This window comes from Leiobunum rupestre, chromosome 11, assembly GCF_980474605.1.
Source record: "Leiobunum rupestre chromosome 11, qqLeiRupe1.1.hap1, whole genome shotgun sequence".
Lineage (NCBI taxonomy): Eukaryota > Metazoa > Arthropoda > Arachnida > Opiliones > Sclerosomatidae > Leiobunum > Leiobunum rupestre.
The window spans coordinates 31,561,999-31,577,507 of record NC_143394.1 but is presented as its reverse complement, the minus strand read 5'-3'; positions in this window follow the sequence as shown (position 1 = coordinate 31,577,507).

The window sequence follows — 15,509 nt, the reverse complement described above, 5'->3', positions numbered from 1 at the left end:
CCCCGCTACGCCACTGCTTGCCTTACAACTCCTTCTGAGGGTTATTTATCGATGCTAAATCTAACCAAGAATTTATTGATTTTGAAAATAACTATGTTGAGACTATTTTTAGCGTGGCTCTAACAGACTGCTCCTTCCCTCTAGAAGAAATCCAATCAGGTTGGTATCTCATTTGTGGGTATCTCACTGGTTCCGAAGCGACTGAAGCACACACCAATGACGTTAGTCATTCTCCTTAAGAATCAAATAGTTAAACGCTACATAAAGCAAAACGCGAATAAAATAGGCCAATTTCAGAGCCAAGACGCGATGGTAAGCGAAGATAAAAAAATGCAATTTCAGTAAAACCCTGGAAAAATTGTCGATGGCGGAAGAGGGGAAAATGTAAAATGTGCCGAAATTGGTCCGTTGAAAAATGGAAATGGCATTGAAATTGCGCCGAAAATCCCCAAATTTAAGTGGTTCGCAATATCGCGAAATGGGAAAAAAGGGGGAGTGAAGAATTAGTCATTAATCACGACATCTAGCGGGAAATATTTTCAACCGCCATCTTTCCCATCTTCGTTTATTTCACGGTTTCAGAATTTCTCGTGGCGCATTAGCGGCGCTGTTTCGCCCGAGTCATTAATATTTCAAATCATTCCGCGAGAAAAAAAGGGAATACACTAAATTTAAAATAAGATTTTGCTCTCTGCAAGTTTTCCCATTCGCCATTAAATTTTACTTTGTTCAACAATAGATGACTATCAGTGGCGTCAAGATTGGGGAAATTCTTTAAAGGCCCAGTCGAAATTTAAGGTCCTCGAGGAATTCACAATGATATTTTTATCTATTGAGCTATACACTCTTTTACGAAGTAGGCCATTTCATTACAGGCCTAATTTAAAATAGTACAGGCAAGGGCACCTGCACGTGCTCATCAGCTCGAGACGTCGCGTGCACTTGATCGCGTGAAGCGGCCTTGCATGCACTATTTTAAATCAGACAGGCCTGTAATAAAATGGCAGCTCTCACAAATAAGGATATAAAAGAGTGTATACCAAATATTTGTTTGAAATTCCAAGTTTTAGTGATTACTTTTTACAAGTTCTTTCTAAATAATTAACACCATTAGACATTTTTATTTATGATCTTTTTTTTTGTGTTTATTTTCTGGGCTTCCTATTGGCCAATTTACATAGGTTTAGGGTCACTTGGGCATAAAATGCGATGGAGCACACCGAATTTCTAATTGCAAGCGAGTCTCTAAGCCCAGTGGTTCTCGAGATTTTGAATGACCTTGAGAATATGGTTCGAGGTCATTTAAATTGTTAACGTTATCGACACTTATACATATATAGTGCGTTTTAAAAACAAAAATATTAAAATTGTATAGTTTTTACATTTTTTTCCTTCTTCTAAATTTGTAATTTAATTCTGACTATGATTGCTTTCAATCTGTTTTATACGTAATCGCTAAATTAATTAACGATAATTATTGTCTTTTTGTTTTATTTTCCTTTTTTTTTCGGTGCAAACCATGTGAACCAGCTTGCTGGTATACCAAATATGTGCTGTTCTGTCGCACAATAAACTTTATTAATATTATTATTAGTATTATTATTATTATTAGTATTATTATTATTATTATTATTAATATTATTATTATTATTATAAAAAAGGAAAATTCCACTTTGTGTATAATACATTTATTTTGAAAATTTTAAAGATTTTCAAAATAAATGTATTATACACAAAATGGAATTTTCCTTTTTTTATTATGTCATTTAAGTTTTATACCATCTAATTCCTAACTAAAATAGCTTTTCAATTATTAGACATGTATCATTTATTTTTTTTAATAATAATCAGCCAAGGCACCACCCAAGGCAGCTGGCGACTTTAAATGCCATTAATTCAGGTGGCCGGGTTGTACTGCGTAGGAGGGTGGTTTCAAGCCCTTCATGCTACGGGGCAATTGTATTAGAGTATTTGATTTACCAATAAAGGTCCCGTTTTGTAGCAAATTTAATTATATATACACATAAACATTGGTTATGGAAAAATATCAATGCTTCAACGGTTCCAAGAAATTTTGTGGATAAATATTTATACTCTTCCATGTGTCCTCTTGAAAGCACAATGTTGGAATTTTTTTAAGTAAGTGGAACATTCAGGTAAAATTATTAAGGGGGAAGAATACAGTAAAAGCCTCTTTTTCGTTCAAGCTGAACGTTTTTGTTTTAAAAATTACATAATTGAATTATATTTTTCTTATTAGGCTAAACCTTCCTCTAGTGCTTAAAATAATTTTGATAATTCTAATATTAATAGTTAACGAGATATAAGGTCCTAACTAAAGGGTAGTTTAAGCGCTTGCCCAACTTGTTTAGCTCCGGGGGTCCGAATTAAAACGTAATAACTTAATTAATTAATTTAAAATTGTCAAAATTATTTTAGTCACTAAACAAGAGGCTGTTCTACACTTAAAAATTAATTTTATATCTAAAAATACAAAAATAAAAGAGTTCAGCTTGAAATAGCGCGAAAGTAGACAACGCCACAGTATATAGACTTCCCCCTTAAAGCCCCATTTTCATGCTCGCTGGTAGCGGGTAAAAATCGACAAAATCCGCTTCCGCTACACACTTTTTCAGTTTCCGCGTCGATCTGTTTCAAACAGATATTTTAGCTTTATTTTCACGCTTGCGAGTGGCGGAAGCGAATTTTGACGATTTTTATCCGCTACCAGCGAGCATGAAAATGGGGCTTAATGTGTAATATTTGTATCCGTCATCAGATTCGGGAATTATTGTTTGCAATTACAAAGGGTACTAATTTGAAACACCCCTTTTAAAAATATAAAAATAATATCATTGACATAAAATGCTAAATTCTTCAATTTTAGGGATGATCTTCAAGTCTAAAACTTTAACCATTCGTGACCCCCAAATATGTGATTATTTCTTTTTTGTGATTATGTTAGATTTATTTGAACTTTAGATCGGTATTAGATTTAATCCCAAATATATTCAATAAAAACCATTTAAAAATTAATCATCTTAACTGCAAATAATTCTATTAAGAGAATCATACTTTTAGAATCATTAAAATTAAAGATAATATTTTAAAGAACCGTTAAAATTATGGATTAATCGTTTTTAGAGTACCATTAAAATAAAGGATTAATCTTTTTGAAAGTGTCATTAAAATGAAAGATTATTTTTTAAAGTACCATTTATTTCAAGATAAACCTTTTTGAAAGTACCATTAAAATGAAGATTTAATCTTTTTTAAAGTAACATTACAATTAAATATGAATCTTTTTAATGTAAATATTTAAAATGAAAGATGAATCTTTTTTAAAGTAAATAATTAAAATGACAGATTTTTTCAGAACAATTAAATTAAAGATACATCTTTTTTTAAAGTATCATTAAATATAAAGATAATTATTTTAATAAGAACCATTAAAATTAAAGAAGAATCTTATTTAAAGTACCATTAAAACAAAAACAAAATTTTAAAGTACCATTAAAATTAAATATTAATATTTTTCGTGTATTATTTTAAAGAAAGAATTTCTTTAAACAAACAATAATCTTTTTCAATGTATTATTTTAATTAAAGATTTTCTTTAAATAAACCATCTTTTTAAATGTAATATTTTATTTAAAGATTTACAAAAATTAATCTTTTTCAATGTATTATTTTAGTTAAAGATTTTCTTTAAACAAACATTAATCTTTTTCAATATATTATTTTTATTAAAGATTATTCTTTTTTTAAAGTATTATTTAAATTAAAGATTATCCTTTTTTAAAGTACTAATAGATTTAAGATTATCCTTTTTTAAAGTACTAATAGATTTAAGATTATCCTTTTTTAAAGTACTAATAGATTTAAGATTATCCTTTTTTAAAGTACTAATAGATTTAAGATTATCCTTTTTTAAAGTACTAATAGATTTAAGATTATCCTTTTTTAAAGTACTAATAGATTTAAGATTATCCTTTTTTAAAGTACTAATAGATTTAAGATTATCCTTTTTTAAAGTACTAATAGATTTAAGATTATCCTTTTTTAAAGTACTAATAGATTTAAGATGAAAATGTTTTAAAGTATCATTAAGAATTAAATTTTTTTAAAGTACAATTAAATTAAAGATTAATCATTTTTAAAGTACAATTAAATTAAAGATTAACCATTTTTAAAGTACAATTAAATTAAAGATTAACCATTTTTAAAGTACAATTAAATTAAAGATTAACCATTTTTAAAGTACAATTAAATTAAAGATTAACCATTTTTAAAGTACAATCAAATTAAAGATTAACCATTTTTAAAGTACAATTAAATTAAAGATTAACCTTTTTTAAAGTATCATTAAATTAAAGATTAACCTTTTTAAAGTATCATTAAAATTAAAGATTAACCTTTTTAAAGTATCATTAAATTAAAGATTCACCTTTTTAAGTATCATTAAATTTAAAGATTCACCTTTTTAAACTATCATTAAAATGAAAGATTAACCTTTTTTAAAGTATCATTAAATTAAAGATTAACCTTTTTAAAGTATCATTAAAATTAAAGATTAACCTTTTTTAAAGTATCATTAAATTAAAGATTAACCTTTTTAAGTATCATTAAAATTAAAGATTAACCTTTTTAAAGTATCATTAAATTAAAGATTAACCTTTTTAAAGTATAATTAAATGAAAGATTAACATTTTTAGTACCATTGAAATTAAAGATTATTTCATATTTTCTTTAAACAAACATTGAATTAAAGATGAATCTTTTTAAGTATCATTAAAATTAAAGATTATTCTGTTTTAAAGTATTATTTAAATTAAAGATTATCCTTTTTTAAAGTAATAATAAATTAAAGATGAATATTTTTAAAGTAATAATAAATTAAAGATGAATATTTTTAAAGTAATAATAAATTAAAGACGAATATTTTTAAAGTACAATAAAATTAAAGATGAATATTTTTAAAGTACAATAAAATTAAAGATTAACATTTTTTAAGTACCATTAAAAATTAATGAACCTTTTTTAAGTACCATTAAAATTAAAAGTATTACTTATATTAAAGACTTTTTAAATAACCATTAAATTAAAGATGAATCTTTTTAAAGTATCATTAAATTTGACAATTAATCTTTTTAATTAAGAAACTTTTTAAATTAACAATTAAAATTAAAGATTATTCTTTTTTCAACGTACCCATGAAATTAAAGATTAATTATTTTCAAGTAAATATATTTTTTATCACAACACCACAAACTTTAGTCCATTCCAAATTAAATGGAATTACCCGAAACGAAATTTTAGGAAATAAGTTGGTTTGACACGGATGATATTTGAAGGGAACGCGCTAGGTGCTAAGCCAACAATTTGCGAAGGCCGTCGACCCGCGCCTGTGAGTGACACTTTCCCCGTGTACCCACTCCGGCGCAAAAGCAAAGTTTCGCTTTCATTGAGTCAATTAAATGGAAATCTGTCCCGTCCACTGGCGACATTCGAAGGACCGGAAAGCGACACACTCGAAAAAGAGGCAAGCTTAGCCCAAAGGTTAAATAACAGTTGCGTCACCGACACTTATCCCGCTCGGCTTATTCGCTGGGGGGCGCTGCTACGGGCGAAAAGGTTCTTAGGCAAATTCGTGGCTCCCTCTGGCGAGTCAACAGCGGGTTTCCCGACACCGAAGTAGGAGTGGAAAACCTCGCTCCTTCATTTTCTAAAGTCAACTTCCGTTTGAAACGGAAACGCGTCAGAAGTCGGGTAGCGCTTGACTTCGTTCGTGATTGACTAAATGTTAATGAGTTCCATACGTACGCCGCGAATTCTGGCACCTTCCTCTCTAAACCGGAAGCGCCGCCATCTTGAATACTTTACCATACTATTACGTTGAATACTAAACATCGCGAACCCGTTGGCCAATTTATTAAATTGGTTATAACCGGTTTGAAATGGTCAATTAAAAAAGAAAACTTCTTATCAAACACCAGAAGTGTATTAAAGCAAGTGTCGGCTCTAGGTGAAGTAGCTCTTTTTTCAACAGAGGTCGCTAGCGTCGAAATCAAAACCAGATGCTGAAGCTACATTTTGACCCAAAAGGTGGGACATAAAAGTATGCTTCGCGTTGATTGGCTCGTTTGTAAATTTGTCAATAACTTCAATTATAGTAATTGTTTACAATATTTTTATATGGGATATATAATTTAGGTTAAAGTTAACTATGTAGAGTAAAAGTGGTCTAAATATAATACTCTATAATAATGGCTCTCCACGAAAGTAATTTTTTTCGAAGAATCGGATAAATTCATGGCCATCTCTAATAACAGGGGCCTTTTCATAATACAGGAGGCAATGATAGAGCCGACAGTTGCTGTAAGTGTTTCTATAAGTAAGTAACTGTTTCAGCTACGAATATTCGAAATTTCGAATGTGTAAGGAAGACTATTGTGACCCTGATGATTCGCTTACAAGGGAGATTTTCGCTCGTGACGAGCTAAGCTAGACTCGGCTCCTGGTAGACATTAAGCCTTGTCTGGGATAGAATTCGTTTACCTCTTTTGTTCCTTTTTAACCATTTAAATGCACGTGATTTTACAGGAAACTATATCACATTCGTGAAGGATGTGACAAATATTCCAGCGTTTTCCTAACGTTTTCTAAACCGTAATTCCTTCTGAAATATCTTAAAGGGGCTCCAAAGTTCGGTGGCAAAAAAAAAAGAAAATTGAGCAAGCTTTTCAACCCGCCAAACCCCTCACTCGGCCTTGGCAGAGGCGGGCAGAGTCAACCGTAAATTTCGCACTTTACTGACTTTACACACATTTTGCCACCGAACTTTGGAGCCCCTTTAATATATTTTCAGAATAAGTGTCCATAACTTTCTTCCCACAAGTCGTCGTTTTAGTGTCGCCATCTAGCCAATGAGTTGAGTTTTAAACATCACGTGACGTCTGACATTCGACGTAGTACTGGGATCATTAGACATTCAAAAAGTGGTGTCATCATTGTCCTGGGAACGTTTTCCGAATCGGACCGAATACCTTTTTCAGACCATTCATAAAACGAGTAGTTTTCGGTTCCTTTTAAGCACTTTTATAGTTAGCAACACACGTTTCCAAACTCTTTTTCATATTTTATTCAATAAAATATTTTCCGAACATAGTTTCCACTTTGAATAAATTTAATCTCTTTTTTTAGGGGATTTTTAGGTCCAAAAGGGAGATAAAAAGATTTAAAAGAAGAATGATTAATGCATTCCATAATTAAATAATTTCTGTTTTACAAAAATTAAAAATTATTTAAAACATTAATATTATGACTTTTTACCCCCGAATATTTGAAGGAAATTCGACATACTAATGGCCAAATATATTTTTTATTAAGATTATCGAATTACTTAGTATAAAAATACAGATAATGTTGGAATCAAAATTTTGAGGATCCACTTCCGTTGATTAAGGAATATATTACAAAATTATTCTTAATAAAAGATATACTACAGACGAATTTTAAACTTGGTTTGGAAAATATTGAAATCAGGCCAAAATACGAGCCAAAATATCTATTTCTCAAATTTCTAGGATTACCTTCGCTTAAACTAAGGGGGTATAACTCTAGCATTAAATTATTCAAACCAGACCAAAGATTATTTTCTCAGCGAATGAGTATCGAAGGAAGCTTGACCTAGCCGGCTAAGGTTGCACTTCCATAGTAACAGGGTCTGATATTCGATTGGCCTACCCTATGAATTTCGAAGAAAACAGATTTTAGGGTGTTTGGCCCTAACAAAAATTATCAGTGCCCTACGAATTAATTGTCTCATACTCTCATAAAATTGTTTTAAGACCTTTTCACACGAGCCAACTTTTCAAATCAAAATTCTGAGTCAGCAAAAATGGATCAGTGATCCATTTTTTTCTCGCGTACTTTTTTGGTGGATCAACTCATCGAACTTTTATTCACACGAACCAACTAGTTGACTCATCTAGTTGGACCAAAAAGTTGGCTCATGTGAAAAGGCCTTTAGTTATGGTTGGCTCCTTAAATTCCCGGCGATTGGATCGTTGCAAACTAATTATTAGTGTTGTAGGTCGGAAAATTTTCCGGAAAATGACCGAGGCCTTCCGAAAAAAATAAAAAAAAGGTTTCATTCTATGATTAGTCTAATATATTGTTTGCAAATTTAAATAATGAGGCATGTTCGCCACATTTTTTCGAAACTAAAAGTAAAACTAAACCTCTAGATTAGTTTAAACTGATTAACAATGTAACACTATTAATGATTTGTAGTACGTTTACTGATATTAGACATTTTATATCGATAAAAAAGTTAAAAACATTAAAAACCTTTAAAAAGTAATTTGTTTCAATTTTTTATTTTTCCGATTTGCGGAAAATGCTAGTGTTGTTAATTTTCCGGAAAATTTTCCACATTTTATTTTTCCGGAAAATTAACAAGACTAGTATTTTCATTGTTTACACACAGTAGCGGCATTTTCGCCTCATTTTTTCGAATCTAAAAGTAAAACTAAACCTCTAGACCAACGGGGAAATGGATAAATTAAACGCCAAAATTTCAATTAACCATAAAAAATTCGATTAACTGTTTCTTTATGGATATTATTCGTGACTATTATACGATTGAATACGCAACAAATAAGTTTTTATTCGGATAATTTTCGGATAGGATATAAAAGAAATGAACGGAAAATTTCTTATACCGAACTCCGAGCCCTAGCCCCAGTGCCCTACCATAGCCCGACCGAGCGTTGCCAGCCGTACTACAATTATAGTATATTTCGATAACATTACCTGACGACTTTTTCCGTACTATAATTTCAATCACCTATTTTATAGTACGCTTTTTGCGAAAATTTTACTATATTTCCGATATTTGTGCGATAAAGAAATTTTAGAAAGTTCGTTTCTGTTAACTTAAGATCTCGTTTCCAGTCTCTTATATTACTCTATAAGCCTAAACATTATAAATTTCAAAACGCGTTGCGTAGCAACGGAAAGCCGAAATGGGAGTGAGTGGTGGATAATAGCACGGCCAACTTCGATCGCGCGTACCGCGCTTTAGCGGCCCCGTCAATCGCCTGAATTAACCGTGTATATATTTTCCCACCAGGCTTTCGCTACGACCAAAATTTAACGTTAGTCAGATAGGAAAAATCCACAAAAAACAATTATTTTTAAATAAATAGAAAAAAACATTGAATTAAACCGAATGTAGGTTAATATTTAACTAATAGTATAACATTTTTTTCATGATTCAAATTTTTTAACGGTGTTTATAAATTATTAAAGAGTTAAACAGAAACCAAGAACATCCTCTAGATGCTGCCAGGAACATAGTATTATTGTTTAATACTTGAAACTCATATAAATAAATAAATAAACAAAAAGTGAAAAGAAGATTCACTGTAACTTTAGGGTAAATATATTATTTTAACATTTTTTATTAAATAATATTAAGTTAAAATATATTATAAGCGCAATAAATTATAATTTTAGGTTTCAACAAGTTTTAAGCTTTCATCTTTTTAAACCTAGAATAATATTGTATATTTAGAAAGGGCTGGTTTGTAAATTTATCTGACTGAAAATTTTTTCCATAATAAAGGTACAAACCTGAACATAAATCATCCTCCATGAAATGCAGGCTGAAGACCATCTATCTTTTACCTATTTAGTTCCAAAGATGTACCTAAGCATCTTTTATCTTACTCTTAAAACTAATTAGATTTACAGAAAATACTACCTAAAAACGGTTATAAACTCGTGAATTTGCTATATATATACTATTAATAAAGATTTGTTATTATTAAAGATTTATAAATTTTAAGAGAGACATTATTTACGCGTCAAAACGCTCTAAACACCTATACAGCCTTCCAAACTATGTATTCTAACATGGCGCCTTCGCGTAAAAAACGCGTCTCTTTTTCTTCATTTAATATTTATAAGGTAATATTTTATTTTAATTATGAATTATACATAAATATATTGCGAAAAGATAGTTTAACTAACTATACCTTGTTTTTTCTAAATAGGAAAGTGGAAAACCGAAGAAAAAACATTTTCCTGCGATTTCGCTTGTATTCCCCGCCTTTGGTAATAGTAGTTTTTTGGTCGTATGTAGCGCCCCTATCGGGATTATTCATACACGCAAATTAACATTAGATGCGAGGCGATTGACGGGGCCGCTAAAGCGCGGTACGCGTGATCGAAGATGGCCGTGATAATAGTATAGGCTTTGTCGGTTGCAAACAAAAATGACACGCAGGCGCCTCTCGTGGCGAGATCACGCGTAAATGGGTTAAAAGTCCCCCCCCCCCCCATTGAAATTAATGTAAAGTTGGCGATAGTTAAACGTTAATTAACCTACCAAATGATATAAGATATATTCCACTGAAAGTTTTTCCCGTTTATATGAACTTAAATGTAATATAAAATCGTCTTGAATAATCGTTTATCGCTTTATAACATTCAAAAATAATATTTTTAACGCGTCATGTAGATAATCGAACAGCTGCTCGTCTAGGTAAAGTTTGCGTTGTCAACCCGCGTATGAGAGCAAAATGAGATTTTAGGAAGTAGGTTCTAATTCGGAACAATATTGATACTTTTCGCGAATTTTATCATCATGAATTAAAAATATGACTTGAAATAAGTTTCAAGTCATATAATTTCTATTAAATACTACTCTAGGTTGTAAAAGATAAAAGTTTTTAAAATTCGCTGGAATTACCGCCCTCTCCCTAGATGTAGGCCTATATCTAGGCATACTCGTGAACTTTGAGTCCGCCTATTTCGAAGAAAAAAAAGATAAAATATATCATAAAGGCTTTTTTGGGCTTATTTTTAATTCATTTATTATGGAAAAATGTTAATCAAATATTTTTTTCTAAAAACGATTTGTTAATTTACTTTAAATCATCGCTACATTTACATTAGCGTCAACGGGAATAGTAGTTTATTTTTAACCAAGTTACGTGCGAGCTCGCCCCTAGAGGCGCTGCGCGACAATCGCTCGTACTCTATATACGAAATGTTAAGTTAAAAGGAACCACCTATGGACTGCATTGCAAAGGATGATAAAATTAGCGAATAAGTATTTTAGTCCATTATGGAATATTTTCATTGACAATATCATCAAATGGCGCATTAATTTGGGATAGACATTCTGAATCAGAACTTGTATGAAGTGCAGCGGACTCTTTGGACTTCCGTTTTTCTACAAGCGCTACAAGCGTGTTGTGATTTATTTTTTAAGTGTTGGTTGCACGAAAAATCGAAAGTAATAAAAACGAATGAATGCGGGCTTGTTTTGAAGCCCAGGACGTTCTCTTTCCTAAAATGTTACTGTCGAAACAAATTTCCAAGCCTAAGTGTATTAACTTTGAGTCCGAAACTGACCTTTTCCGCTCCTCAAAATCCTGAAATTTTCGGCGAATTTCTCTCCTCCGTAGCACGAGCAATTTGGGGCAAATCAAAGCTGTAGTTTTATTCCTAAAATAGAAGGAACTGAATTGGAGGGATTCTGTTTACTTGTAGAAGTTTTCAAACCATAGGTTTTTAATCGTAATATTAGGCTTACTATAGAAAATAAAAATATTTTTTTTACGCGCGCGACCTGACGTTTTAAGAAGAATTTACAAGTAGCCTTCGGTTTCATATCGTTTTTCTACTACGTAGGCTTGTGTATGCCTATTGAGGGGTAAGACACTCTGCGAACTCGGTGTACACTGCCATACCTTTGACAGTGCTAAATGGAACTCGCGTTGAAAATATATACCTTTAACAGTGCGAAGGGCACGGACTCGGTGTACAGATTATCTGGTACTGTCTTACCCCTCGATGCCTATTTCAATTACTACTGCGTAGGACTTTTTCCTGGGTGTTATATCAACCAGCTTTTAATCCCAGATGTAAAGAAATGTATTACAGACAATTAGCCAATGATACACTTCGCATTTTCTGACGTCAGGGGGTGCCCAGAAACTCGATTTCCACCATTTCGACTTCTTTTTATAATAATTCAAAGACCACTTAACCGATTTCGATGAAATTTTCTCTACTTGCTATAAAATGTTTGCTCTTTCTAATGAATCATTAATTAGCCATAGCTAAAATTTCGTGCAACCAACACTTTAAATAAAATGGGCTTGATGAATGATGAATTTATGATACGCCATATTCGCCAATATTTATGATTATTTTAGTAAATTTTTCACTAGTGAGCCCCCAGATTTCGTTAAATTTTAGTAGTCAGAGCATTTATTTTAGTAACCAAATGCCGTGACTAATGCCTTATATCCGACCCTGCGGTAAGGACTGATTTGAAGCTTGGACGTTCGCAGCGCTGTGTCTTAATTGTCAATCGCACCTCCACGTATGGAAAGGGTATTGGACGCGGGGAACACTGAACCTCAAAGGAGAAGGCTCTAAAGCGTAAACAAGGAAACTTAAAAGTAGAGAAGAGACTTTCCTAGATTAAACACATCGGCAAAAGTTCAATGTTTACGAGCGAACGAGTTTGGGAGAATAGGCCTCGGTTGAGGCTAGCTCGGAACCCAGCGCGCATTTCGAATCAAGTCTTTCCCCTCGGAGAGAGCGAGAGAATCGTCTACTTTTGCCGTCGAAGGCCCTAATGGACGTAATAAGTGCTTCTAGTCCCTAGGAGCCCCGACTCGGTCCCGTAATGCTAGACGGCCTCTACAACCCTCTACGTAGAGGGGCAGTCGGTTGAGATGAGACGAGGTCGGTGGGATATAAAGATGGGGGGATTCGCTCAGGCAGAAGCTTTTAAGGCCAGTCATACGGGGAGGCAACAAAAGCATATTTTCCAAACCTTAGCTCTTTCATCCTCCAGGGATGGAAGCGACGGAGGAATGACTACACTACAGCGAGAGGAGAGAGAGATGGAACTCGGAGTAGTAGCGCGTAGTGCAGCCCGGGGGGGGGGGGGAGAGAAAAAATTCTAATGTTTGAAGGAGAAGATGGGGAGGGAACGAAGTTGTCCCTGATTTTTTCTCGGTAGGCCTTCTCTTTCGATCGAGCAGCGTATAAATTTTCAGATGATGCAGTTATACTTTTATAAATATTAGAGAGGATTTGGGCCCCTTCCCTGCCCCCTTGGTCTCTCTCTCTTTTATTCTGGCTAAAATATATGTTTAATCAAAGGAGGAAAAAATATCGCCTTGATGGAAAAGTTTAGCTAGTCGGACGAGTTACGCTATTCTTTCTATAGCATCGCGATATTTGGCCTATTTTATAGAGCCGGTTAACTTAAGGAATATTGGCTTATATTTTAATTTCAGTTTTCCTTCTATTCTCATGGCTGATTATATAAAATTAAGTTGATTGGAAGAAATTTTGTTATTTGTCACTAATGTTTCTGTGATTTGTCCATATTGGTTCCGTGATTTTCTGTGATTTGTCACTATTGTTGGTGATTTTCAGTTATCACTGTTTTTCCGTGATTGTCTGTGATTTTTCATTGTTTCCGTGATTTTCAGTTATCACTATTGTTTTCGTGATTTTTTGATTTATCACTATAGGTTGTTATTTTCAATTATCAATATTGTTTTCGTGATTTTTTGATTTATCACTATAGGTTGTTATTTTCAATTATCAATATTGTTTTCGTGATTTTTTGATTTATCACTATAGGTTGTTATTTTCAATTATCAATATTGTTTACGTGATTTTGTGATTTATCACTGTAGGTTGTTATTTTCAGTTATCAATATTGTTTACGTGATTTTGTGATTTATCACTGTAGGTTGCTATTTTCAATTATCAATATTGTTTACGTGATTTTGTGATTTATCACTATAGGTTGTTATTTTCAGTTATCAATATTGTTTACGTGATTTTGTGATTTATCACTGTAGGTTGCTATTTTCAATTATCAATATTGTTTACGTGATTTTGTGATTTATCACTATAGGTTGTTATTTTCAGTTATCAATATTGTTTACGTGATTTTGTGATTTATCACTGTAGGTTGCTATTTTCAATTATCAATATTGTTTACGTGATTTTGTGATTTATCACTATAGGTTGTTATTTTCAGTTATCAATATTGTTTACGTGATTTTGTGATTTATCACTGTAGGTTGCTATTTTCAATTATCAATATTGTTCACGTGATTTTGTGATTTATCACTGTAGGTTGTTATTTTCAGTTATCAATATTGTTTACGTGATTTTGTGATTTATCACTATAGGTTGTTATTTTCAGTTATCAATATTGTTTACGTGATTTTGTGATTTATCACTATAGGTTGTTATTTTCAGTTATCAATATTGTTTACGTGATTTTGTGATTTATCACTGTAGGTTGCTATTTTCAATTATCAATATTGTTTACGTGATTTTGTGATTTATCACTATAGGTTGTTATTTTCAGTTATCAATATTGTTTACGTGATTTTGTGATTTATCACTGTAGGTTGCTATTTTCAATTATCAATATTGTTTACGTGATTTTGTGATTTATCACTATAGGTTGTTATTTTCAGCAAAGATAATTTAAACTTCGTACCCTAGATTCGAAATCACTCTCTCGCGCGTTGCCGATAGCGTTTACCCACTTCCCGCCGGAACTCAGAAAAAATTCGCTCCAATGGTGGCGCACTACTGCCATCTAGGGATAGAAACTAATTTTTTTTTGGAAGTTGCGGTGCGTAATTTGACGCGTTTTGCGTTCAACTCGAAGTTTTAAAACATGATGGACCACAATTATAACACTAAAAAAGTTTCAAATCGAAAGAAAAAACCTAGACTTACTAAAGGTGAGTAATATAATCTTACAAGCGATTCAAGCATAATTTGACCAAACTTAATAGTTCATTCAATTTCATTTACCATTTTAATAGGGTTCGTGTTTAACATCGACATTCTTAAGGAATATTTGCCTGAAATTTTAGAAATTCTTCAAGATTGGCATCATTACCTAAAGAAGATATTCAAGCACCAGAATTACCATTTGTTAAAGTAAGTTTTTATTGGAAATATATGATTTACAATTAAGCGTGTTTCTATAAATACTCTTGTTTTAAATAAAACAAATCTAGGCCTAAATATGGCGCCTTACCGCAACCGATGGAGCCGATTTTTCTGAGGTCACGTGCCGGAAGAGGGTAAACTTTCGTAACAAAACCGTGAATGGGAAAGCTCTCAGTATTCGAATCTAGGGTACGAAGTTTAAATTATCTTTGTTTTCAGTTATCAATATTGTTTACGTGATTTTGTGATTTATCACTGTAGGTTGCTATTTTCAATTATCAATATTGTTTACGTGATTTTGTGATTTATCACTATAGGTTGTTATTTTCAGTTATCAATATTGTTTACGTGATTTTTTGATTTATCACTATAGGTTGTTATTTTCAGTTATCAATATTGTTTACGTGATTTTCTAAGATTCCTCACTATAGTTTCTGTGATTTTCAGTTATCACTATTGTTTGCGTAATTTTTGGTAATTTACCA